This window comes from Camellia sinensis, chromosome 3 (genome assembly GCF_055761805.1).
Source record: "Camellia sinensis isolate YWXY chromosome 3, ASM5576180v1, whole genome shotgun sequence".
NCBI lineage: Eukaryota > Viridiplantae > Streptophyta > Magnoliopsida > Ericales > Theaceae > Camellia > Camellia sinensis.
The window spans coordinates 9,102,237-9,114,515 of NC_138963.1; the positions used below are offsets into that span (position 1 = coordinate 9,102,237).

The 12,279-nt window shown below is 31.9% G+C and overlaps 1 pseudogene across 1 annotated transcript; it reads right to left on the minus strand.

Annotated features, from left to right (window-relative positions):
* Nucleotides 1-1,206: 1,206 nt before the first annotated feature.
* LOC114314634 (small ribosomal subunit protein eS4z-like) lies at nt 1,207-3,108 on the minus strand (annotated as a pseudogene). The gene is made up of 4 exons (XR_014363429.1): nt 2,850-3,108; nt 2,529-2,709; nt 2,133-2,230; nt 1,207-1,699 (listed from the first exon to the last, which is right to left on the minus strand). The product of XR_014363429.1 is annotated as a small ribosomal subunit protein eS4z-like (transcript).
* Nucleotides 3,109-12,279: the final 9,171 nt, after the last annotated feature.

Sequence of the window (12,279 nt, forward strand, 5' to 3'; positions counted from 1 at the left end):
ATGAGGTGCCTATAAATAGCACCCACCCATAGCTTTACAAGGGATGGATTTTGGAGATTTTTGAACTCTTGGGAAAGAACTAATTTCCCTTCTCCATTATCAACCTTGAGAGTGAAAGTGGGAGATCAATGGGAGAGCCTTGCCATTATTCTATTCTCTAGCCATTTTGCCTTCTTCTTCACCCAATCTCTTATCTCCATCATCTCCTTTGTTGTTGTGTTCCTAAGTTGAGATTATTGAAGAATCTAAGCCTCTCATCATATTCTAGAGAATTCGAAGTTGTTCTTCAAGGATCTTCGAAGATCTTCGAATTTTCCAACTCCTTTCTTGAACCCTTTCCTACAGCAATTTATGACCCCACTTAAATCATGTTTTTGTTTGTAGAGAAATGACATAAGATTGCTAATTTTATAGGATTATCCATCCCTTTCTTATGGTAGAATTAGAATTCTCATGGAATGATTGAGATAATTATTCCAATTCCATGGATTATTAGTTAAAAAATTAATTTGTCCTTTATTTTATAAAACCAAAAAAGTTATTTTCTGATTTGGTTTGGTTCCACTAGTTTTATAAAATTTGAACTAAACTGAACTATAAAAATCTTAAAGCCAAATAAAATCAAACCAGAAAAATGTAATTCAATACAATTTGAAACTATGATTTTCATGAATTTTATCATTATTCACAACATAATTACAACTTGCTCAAAATATATTATCATTTCATAAACAAAATTATTTGAATTTAGAACTAATTCTACTATTAATATTATATAATAACACACAAACAAAAGATTAATAATTTATGAATATATATAAGATACTAATTAGATACTTCAATATACACTATAAACAACAAATTATATATATAAATCAAAACAGTCATTCAACTCGAAAGGGAATCATAATTTTAAGACTATAGACCAAACTATGAAATACAATTTACCAATTTTAAAAATCAGGAACGAAAACTAAACGAAACAGTGCAATTTGATCGGGATTGAACTAATTGGCAGTTTTTCAATTTTTGTGAGCTCAGTACTGAATGACGGTGCTAGTGAAAGGTGACCATCAAAAACTGATCATCAGATCTAAGTGAAATCCAATAGAACTAGCTTTCTTGAATTCATACCCACCAAATAGCTCGGTAGAAAATCTTGGACAGTAATGAGCAGAAACACAACAAATAAATCATCTCAGGAAATATAGAAAATGATCAACATTTTTCAATTTCTAAATCACCCAACAAAGTCTCAACAAAATTTGCAGCAACAAAATTTAGTTTGATACTGTAACTAAGAAATAAAAAGAACAAAACATAAATTTAAGCAGCTGCACCTGCTTGGGCAGCAAGCCCTCTTCCTCAATGATAGACAATTTGATACCCTTGCCCTTGGGAAGAGACACCCACGGCTTTGCACCTTTTCCAATGGTGAACACATTGCCCATTCGAGTAGCAAACTCGCGACCAGTGGCATCCTGAACATGAATGGTGTCAGTTTCCTCCAGTCACCATGACAACATTCCCAACATCAAAGTTGATGAAATCAGTGATCTTGTTTGTCTCGGTCAAGTTTGATGGTATCATTGGCCTTGATAAGGGAGTTAGGGTAGCGAATATTCCGCCCATCATAACTGGTGATGTATGGGATACCCTTCTGCCCAAACTGAACAGAGCGAACTTTGCAAAGCTTGAACTGCACAAGACCAACCCCAGTGCATCAGACTAAACATTCAAAAAAAAAAGACGGATGGCATAAAATTAATGGTTTAATGTACAATTCATAGTAATTATAACCCGGGCGTATATATAAATAAGACAACCCAAAAAGCCCCAAGCTCAATAGGTCCAAAACAGAATTTCTCCACAAAGAAAAGACAAAAATCAGTGAAAGTGATTGAGAGCATTCAATTGTTTAGTTGTCAATATGAAATGATATAACAATATGATGATAATTTTTATTCTAATATTTGATAATCCAACGTAAAGACAGCCGTTGTTCCAGCTTACACAAGTGCCATAGATACTCCCAATCTCCCATCAACAAAAGCAACTATTCAATATGTAAAGTAATACAACGCTTGCTTTAAAATGGACGAATCAGTATGAAAATTAAGAAAAGAACAAACCTTGGCCTCTTCATCTCTGGTGGAATGGAGACGGAATCGACCCTTTGTATCAAAAAGGAGACGGAAATTCTCGTTTGTCTTAGGAATAGATACAACATCTGGTGCATACACAGAACATTTTTAAGAGATGAAAATCACATAACTAAACATGGAAAACAGAACTTATTATTTTCCAATTCTAAGCATATCCACGTCGTTTTTTACTTATATAAGACAAGTGAATTTGGTTAGTAATATCTGCCCCATGATTCATTTTAACCATAAACAATGTAGTACTACTCTTCCATCCCCATATGATAGTTCATCCACTACAGTTTTGGCATGTTGAGCGAGAAAGAACATACCAATGAAGCCAATGAAACCCATGAAACCAAAATTGACAGTAGAAGGGCATACCCATGAAACCAGAAGGGTAGGTCTTATCTGTCCTAACCTTCCCGTCAACAAGAATATGACGTTGCACCAAGATTGAAATGACTTCACTGTATGTGAGAGCATATTTCAGCCTGTTATGCAAGATAAGAATCAAGGGCAGGCATTCCCTCGATTTATGAGGACCAGATGATGGCTTGGGTGCCTACACACCAGAACATTTGAAGTACATTAACAAAGCAAGAGAACAAACAAGAGACAAAAATTAAAAAAATGATAAGCAACCAAGATGGGAAAACAAAAAAGCGAAACAAAAGAAGTAGGTGGTTGAGATGATGTACTCACAAGTGCACCAACAAGCTTGTCAAGCATCCAATGTTTTGGGGGCATTGAGCCTCTTCAAATGCTTCTCGAAACCTCTCGCCTGTAATCCAAGATCAAATGAATTCCAGTAACAACAGAACATTCCAAGATTAATTACAGGAATTTTCACCACAAGAGACTACAATTTTTTTTATATGTTTCCATTCTAAATCTTTTTGAAGAGAATCAGCTGATGAAGTCCAACCATTTTATTTACTCTATTCTAGCAAGGCAATAGCAACTTTACCAATGTGGGGAAATTCCATAGGCCCATTTGTTTTGGGGTGTAATAGATGGGAGGAGATTAGGATGGAGGTGTGGTTATTTAGTGTTGTGTTTGTTTGTAGAGTTGGGAAAGGGATTAAGATGGAGGAGGGGATTAAAATGGAGGTTGGAAGGGGGATTGGGATGGAGGAGGAGGAGGAGGAGGAGGAGGAGGAAGAGGTGGAGGTGGTATTAGAAAAATAGTGAGGGGATTAGAAAATTTTTTATTTTTTATATTTTTTAAATATTGGGAATTTTTTTTTAAACACTAATGTTTAATATTTTTTTATTTGTTTTATTATTTTATATAAAAATAATTTAACAATTCCTACACTAATAACTATCAACAAAACAAACACAATATTATTTAATCCCCTCACTATCAATCCCCTCACTATTAATCCCCTCATTATGAATCTCTTTCATTCTATCTCTGAAAACAAACGGGGCCTTAGTACATTTTGTTTTAAAAAATGCATGGTACATAGAAAATCAATGGTTAAGATTGAGTCACATCATTAAAAATGACTTGGTAAACTGGTCACTTTTTATAATTATGAGCCAAAATCATATTTGTTCATAATTAGAATCAAATTGATCATAACTTAGTTATGAGCTACCATCACATATCTCATAACCACATCTCATAATCAATACCATTTTCCCCATAACCAATATTACATATTTCATAACCATAATCACATATCTCATAACCAACATCCTTTGGCTCATAACCACATCACTTTGATCATAACCAATATCACATATCTCATAATCACTATCCACATGGCTCATAACCACATCTCATAACCAATATACCCTTTAACTCATAACCAACATCACATATCTCATAACTAACACCCGTTTACTCATAACTACACCACTTTGATCATAACCAATATCACATATCTCATAACCAAATACAAGTCCATTTGGTAACAATTTTGTTTTTAGTTTATATTTATAAAAATTTTAAAAACTGTCATAAAAACTTGTTTGTTAATGCTTTTGGTTTATAAATGGTTGTCTCGATTTATAAATTTGAGAAAAAAACGTTTAAATAGAAATTTAAAAAATTGACTAACAAGTTTTTTTTTTCAGTTTTTTCTTTCAATTACTTTTTTTTTCAAATATATTTTTTTATTTAATTTTTTTTTCAATTATAATGTGTATGATCCCATTGTCATAAATAATAAAAAATAAATATAAATATTTTAGGTCTGGACAAACAATTTTTTAGTTTATGTTTTTAAAATTTGTCAAACATTTTGTTCAAACCAAACGTGTTTGTAATTTATGTTTTTCTAAAAATAAACAAAAATCAGTTTATAAAATTTTTGTAAACATAAACCAAAAACGTAAATGTAACCAAACACTACCATTTTGACTTGGTGGTGTTTGGGAAGTTTGGGACTTGGGTTTTTTTTTATTTTTTTCACAAAAAGACAAACTTTTTGCAAAACTAAAAAAAACACATCCAAATAAAATATCACATCCAACCCCATAATCATTTCATTTTTTCTCTCACAAACATCACATCTAACCACAAAAAAATCCAACTATCTTCCCAAACACAAAAAAAAAATTCTTCAATAATATCCTACAACTAAAAAAACCTACATAAAAACCCACTTCCCAAACACCCACATAATCACACCACTTTACTTATAACCAAAATCACATATCTTATAATCACTAATTATATCTCATTACTCATAACTAATACCCTTTGGCTCATAACCAATATCACATATATCATAACCACTAATCACATATTTCATAACCAACACATTTTGGCTTATAATTACACCACTTTGATCATAATCAACATCACATATCTCATAACCACTAATCACATATCTCATTATTAAACACCATTTGACTCATAACTACATCATTTTGCTCATGACCAAAATCACATAATCACTAATCATATATCTCATAACCATTACTTACATATCTCATAAAAAACACTCTTTGGCTCATAACCAACATGACATATATCATAATCATTAATCACATATCTCATAACCAACACTTTTTAGTGCATAACCACACCACTTTGATCATAATTAACATCACATATCTCATAACCACTATCCATATATATTATAATCACATCTCATAACCACATTACTTTACGTATAATCACTAATCACATATCTCGTAACCACATCTCATAACCAATACCTTTTGACTCATAATCACACTACTTTGATCATAACTCACATCATATATCTCATAACAAAGATCACTCATAACCACTAATCACATATCTCATAACCAACACCATTTTGGTTCATAACCACCTAACTTTGATTATAACCAACTTAGAACCACTAACCACATATCTCATAACCAATATCGATCACATATCTCTATTTTATATTTATTTTAGTCATAATATCTGTACTGAATATAGTAAAAAGGGTAATATATAAACAATAATTTTAAAATATCTACATACATAGTGGCGGAGCCACATGGTGACCGGGGGGTCACGTGCCCCCCGGATTATTTTTTTTTACATGTGTATATAAATAAAATTTTGAACAAAACAATATTTAGAATAAAATGCTAAGGGCAATTTTAAATTTATGAAAACAATAGTGATTGTTATATTGAAAATGAAGTGACTACAACAAATTATATTTTTATATATGAAAATTTTGTGAAAAAAATCTCAATATAAAGGTGATATCCATCATTATTAATATGCAAATATAATTAATCTCACTGTATATATGTAAAAATTACTAGAGTGTTAGTTGTATTTGCATGTGGAGTTCACCCTTCATATGTTGCTTTATTATTGATTGGTGATATCATATGTCAATAATGACATGATATCACTATTATACGAAATTTTTACTCAAGTTTTGTAAAAATTTAATTTATCTTACCATTATATAATTTATTTTACGACTTTAATGTATGACTTTTTTACATTAGTTACACGCAATACTTTCTTTTCGATTTTACTCAAAATTAATTGTAAAATTTTATGTGAAATACTTTTGTAATAATTTATTTAAGTTTTTGTGCTTCATATTAATTCAAAAATTATTATTATCTTCTTATTGTTGGTTATAGAAAAAAAAAAATTAAAGTTGTTATTAGTAAATGCTCCTTCTAGTTTAGTTCCCTAGTCCTGCCACTGTACATACACACATAGACATATATATAAATAATTTGACTAAATTTTAATAAAAAAATATGTTGAAAGACATGATTTTATTTTTTTCTACTAAATCATTGTCTTAAATTTTTTGCCCAACTTTTCCTCTTTTATTTTCCTATTCTATTTTCTTTCCCTCAATTTGTCCTACTTATGCCTCGACTCTCTTTATTTCTCACTTAGACTCTTCCATTTCGCTCAAATTATCAAACGGTCAACGTTGATAGTTCTTCCTTATTGGATTTTTACTCTTTCAACCTCGATCGTCTCTATGCTCTTGTATCTCTATATCAGATCCTTGAGCTTGTCACTACTCTCTTTGTCTACTTCAACCATATTGATGGTGATATTTCTCTGTCTACTAAATGCATCTATCTGGAAACTCTAATTCCTTCACATTAATTTGTCATACATACATAAACCTTTGCCTCTAGTTTTGATTCAAAATATTTTGTTTTTTCAATTTGTACACACGTGTTCTAGAATGGTTGGAAAATGATTTTGGGTATATATAGCTAGTTGTGTGGCCGCTCGATGGGTATGCAATTAAAATAAAATTTTTGATTTAAATATAATTTTAATTACTTACAGGACACATGTTAGTTACAAGTGACAATTATGCGAGGGTATTTCGGGTAAATAAAAAAAATGTGACATTACACTAGGGTTGCCTCTATTTAAACACCACATTTCATCTCAAGGTACACCACTACTCAAGGCACACCTTCAATAATTTGATAAATAAGAAATTTGCTCAATATACACCACAATCTTCCATCTTTACCCTTACTCACACACCCCACCTACAATCTTTAATCTTCCATTGAGTTGGGTAAGAAAAAAGAGAAGAAATAATTATAAAAAAATCCATTGTTTTTAGTTGGTTACCACAGGAAAAAAAAAGAACCAAAAAATAAAAAAAAAAAAAAGAAATATGAATACGAATATTTTAACTAACTTATTTCCATCTCAATTTTCTATTCCCTTGACCAATCAAGGATCCAAAGATAGTGTAAAAGAAACAAGAAGATAAATGACCATGAAGCTGATAAAAAAGTAGAAGTGACCATGAAGGCAGTTGTGACCATCCATAAGAACAAGAAAGCAGTAGTGACCAACCAAAAGAACAATCTTACAGCAAGAGTAAAAATAAACAAAAATACAAGACTGGTTATACTCACTAGAACAACTTTAAAAAGAAGATCAAAATAAAAAACTATAAGCCAATTAGGCCATGTTTGATCATTAAGATCTGTGTTGGGAAGGCGACGGCGGTGGAGTGATGAGGGGATGGTGTCGGTCGGAGAGTAGCAGCGGCAAAAAGAGGTAGGATGGCTGACGGCAACGATTGATGGCGGCGGCAACTGCAGGGTAGAGTTAGGATTAGGGTTAGGGTTAGGGTTAGGGTTAGGGTTATGGTTATGGTTATGGTTGGAGAAGATGAGGATATTTTGGGAATATTTAAAAATTGATAGTGTGTATTGAGTGAAAAATAAAAAATCAAAATTGAGTGTGGTGTGCAATGAGTAATTGGTGTGTATCATAACCCTTTATCCTTTGTGGTTATTTTACATAAGGTTAATATTGTAATAAAAAATAAACTAATTAATGGTGTGCCTTGAGATGAAAAGTGGTGTGTAAATAAAGGCACCCTTACACTAGGGGTGGGCTGAAATTTTGCCTGAGTAAGGATTGAGATAAAGAGTTATAGCCAAGGTGGTCCATTTATAAAACAATAATTATAATTTTATAACATTTTAATTATAAAACAAAGTAAAAAATATATATAAGACCAAAAAAAAAACATACGTATACCTCTTTGTAGGAGTTAAATTAAAACATTTGTTAAAAATCATTTTCATTTTATCATTTAATTTTTTTAACATTCTAAATTCAATGATATATAATAAGATTTAAATAAATTAATATACATTCAAGAAAATAATAAAAAAAATTAATAGTTTATATTTATTGGATTAAGTGGCCGGGCTTGGAATTTGAATTTTTTTAGGATCAGGCTTGGGGTGATTAGATTAGTCTCAATGTTGGGCCGAGTTTGGATGACACATATCCCAACTATTCCTCCTTTTCTTTTCCTATTATATTTTCTTTCTCTCGATTTGTCCTAGTTGTGTCTCAACTCTCTTTATTTCTCACTTAGATTCCTCTATTTCGTTCAAATTATCGAATGATCAACGTTGGTAACTCTCTCGTTGAATTCTTACTCTCAACCTCGATTGCCTCTCTCTACTCCTATGTCTCCTTGAGTTTGCGACTACTCTCTCTGTCTATTTCAACCCTATTGTGGTTGATGTTATGAAGCTTTGTGACGTAATTACAACAATTGTGGTTTCTAATAATTTTGTTACGCCAATTAATGATGTTGTTACGTGTTGTGTTTTATGTTATAAAACTTTGTAATTTGATTACAATGTTTGTAGTTTCTAAAAAATTTAGATATTTTTGTTACACCAATTAGTGATATGGTTATACATTCTGTGATTGATGACTACAATACACAAAAGCAGACGAATAATTTATATTGAAAGCAAATAAAAAATTTGGGATTTAAATTAAAAAATAAGAAATTAATAATTTATTTTATTATAATACTCAAATCATGATTTTTTTTAATTATTACTACAAAAAATTATCAATTTTATCATAACTTCCGCGCCCCCAAATAATTGTCAAAAAATTGGAACAAGAACCAGAAATTTTATCCGAATCAAAATTCCCTCCTAAATTTTTGGGAAATTCTATTTCCACACACTAAGTTTACTTACTCCACACACTTAATGAATTTTTTCAGAATTATAATTTTATCCTTTAACAAAATTACCATCTCACCCACCACCATCTCACCCCTTCACTCCTCAAATCTCTTGAATACCCATTCTAGCCCTAGATTTCTCTTATCTCTTCCTCAGAGTTTTGATTGACTTAGCCATGAGAACATCCTTCCCTTTCCTCACTTTCTCAATCTTCTTCTTCTTCTTCTTCTTCTTCTTCACTTTTGTTCTCCATTTCCAAGCTCATGCTGCTCCTTCAGGTTACAATCTCTCTCTCTCTCTCTCTCTCTCTCTCTCTCTCTCTCTGTACTATGTATCTGTAATTTATTTGATTGGTGTAGATTTGTTTATTCAAGTACATTGATAGTGATTAATCAGGACCTTTGATAAAATACTTGTCTTCTCTTCTCAAATGGACAAGGTCTTCCTCCAAAATCCCCCAGTCAGGCAAGTCCAAAATCATAATTTATGGTTTCTATTGTGTTTATACACAAATCTATGTATTGGTTTTATGTGTTTTTGTTTTTAACCCAGATGGAAATGTTCTTCAATTTGAGAATGGGTACCTTGTTGAAACTGTTGTGGAGGGAAATGAACTTGGAGTTGTGCCTTAAAAAATCCGTGTCTCCCAGAACGGTGAACTTTTCGCTGTCGATTCGGTTAATTACAATATTGTCTGGATTACTCCGCCATTATCCCAATGTAAGCTTGTTCTTCCTATGTTTTCTCTTGCTATATGTGCGAATTGATTAACAAAATGGGTTCAATAATTTCACCAAAAGTACAACTCGGCATGTGAGGGTTCCAAAGGGTAATACAACTAAGGCGTCTCATGGTCCTCCTCCATCTCATAAGCAGAAACCCCGAACCTTCTGGACCGTGTGCCATGGATGTAAAATGCAATATGAGTATCTCAGAATGTATATCAATCATAATCTTCTCTGTCCCAATCGTCACGAACCATTTTTCGCAATAGAAACTGCTCCACCATCCTCAATAGGTTATAAAGCATCCACCCAATCAAACCATTCCCAACAGCAACACAACACGAATCATCAGGGTGCAAGCAAAAATGTACATACTGCAGGAAGAAACAACTAAAGGAGAGGATGTGCACAGAGAAGGTGATGATATATTTAGAATGTGAAGTGTGTGGGTTGAGATAAAGAAGTAAAAATCAAATTACTAAATGTGTGGATTGAAAAAAGATGTACACAGAGATAATTTGGTGGGTGGAAATAGAATTTCTCTAATTTTTTTGGACAAACCTAGACCTTTTCTTCAGCCCTAAACATTTTGAGAAATTATGCTCTCTCTATCTCTCTCTATCTCTCTCTCTCTCCGGTCGTCGCTGTTTACCATCACCACCTCCAAGTAAGTCCAAGGGATCCTACACTTCCTACCATCGACTCAACCGCCTTCGTCTCCACCGTCATCTCCAACTTAAACAACCTATTCGATAACGCCCAACCCCCTGCTTCGACGACAAAACCCTAGATGTATCCGACCTTGATTACAAACTAGTATGTATGTAGTTCATAGTCGCCCAAAGCCCGTACTTTTACTGTTATTATCTGCGATCTGTTTGTGCTGAGAGGAAATTTTCAAATTTAGGGTTTTCAAGCAGAGGACATGAATTTTTTGTATGATTAAGTAAAAAGATCAAAAACCCAACTTCATGCAGTCTCATTTCTTTTGAAAAAAGACTTGATTTTTTTTTGGTTTAGGTGTAATTTATGAGATTATGTGATTTTGAAGACCATTTGAGCCTTGATTGTATGTGTTATTAAATGTTTTATGGTTGAATTTATGTTGCTCCAGTTGCTCTAGACTTGGTAGATCCACTACTTGGATGTGTTAGATGATATGTTATAACTGCTATTGAAATTTTGTTATTGTTATCATTATCATTATGGTTCTACAAAGGAAAATTTTCATTGTTTATGTGTTGTGGCAACTTCATTGCCTTTTGTGAATATTTGTGTGGATAACTATGGAAGAGTTCAAATTTAGCTCAACTGACTGAATGAAGGACTACTTGAACAATTAGTGAAGATTAACAAGGCTATATTATTTGAAATAATTAATGGATGTAATCGGTGTTCATTATTATGTTCAAGTTCCTTTGTCATTAATTATGTTTGCTAGGAAAATATTATGTTTGAAGAATCATTCAAATTGATTATTAGCAAAAATATTGAATTTTGTGGACATTGATCTATTGAAATGTATAGTTTGGATATTGTCCCTTCTGTATTATTGAGAATGCAATTGATCTATTGATGAACATTGTAATTAGGGGCTTATTGTTTGAAATCTTAAATCTAAATATTCGAAATGTATATGAATCTCATCAATGAACTTTTGTAAGTATTTGGGATATTTATCTAGTTGAAGCCATTGTACTTAGTAATTAATTTATTTGAGATGTTCGCAGCTAACAGCCCATCGCCATCACTTGGAAAATTCAGCTAGAGAATTTTGTTAATGACACCTTTGGTTTTGAATCCATAGAATTTTGTGTTTATTTAATGGTGTTTACAAGAGTGAAAGGGATCTAAAGGCTTCTGCATGTGTTTTTCAAGTTGAAGTGGAAGTATTCTCTAACCCCATCGGTAAGACTAAGAATTTTTTCATGAGGGATGGAACAACACAAAAAGAAAAGCCTTTTGAGTTGTAAATTTGGTTTGGTCTTTTTGTTTTGTTCAAATATGGGACATTGGTATTTCAACCATTTATGCTCCTGGTGGTTTCTCGAGCTATGTTTAATTGGATTGTGATCTTTGATTTAATTAAACTATTACTACTGATTAAAGTCACATTTGAACGTCTCGATAACTGTTCTGTTCCAAAGTTGACGATGTTTTGGGTTATCTTAATGGGGGGTTGAATTTTTTTCTTATTTTTTATTTTTAAGATAACCTTCTCCTTGAAATTGTATGTGTCACAATCTCGTATGATCACCAATTAGGCACAATTATGAAGATAGGTTATTTATTATTTAATATTGTATCTTTAGCGATTGTTGGATTGCTGAAAGATTGCTACTTTGTTTTCTTTTTATAAAATTGTCTTTTTGTCTGTTTTAACTGGAAAAATTATGGTTATAGAGAGAAAGATTGAAATCTTGTTTTATTTTTACTTTATAAAATTCATAGTTATAAAAGGTAAATTCATC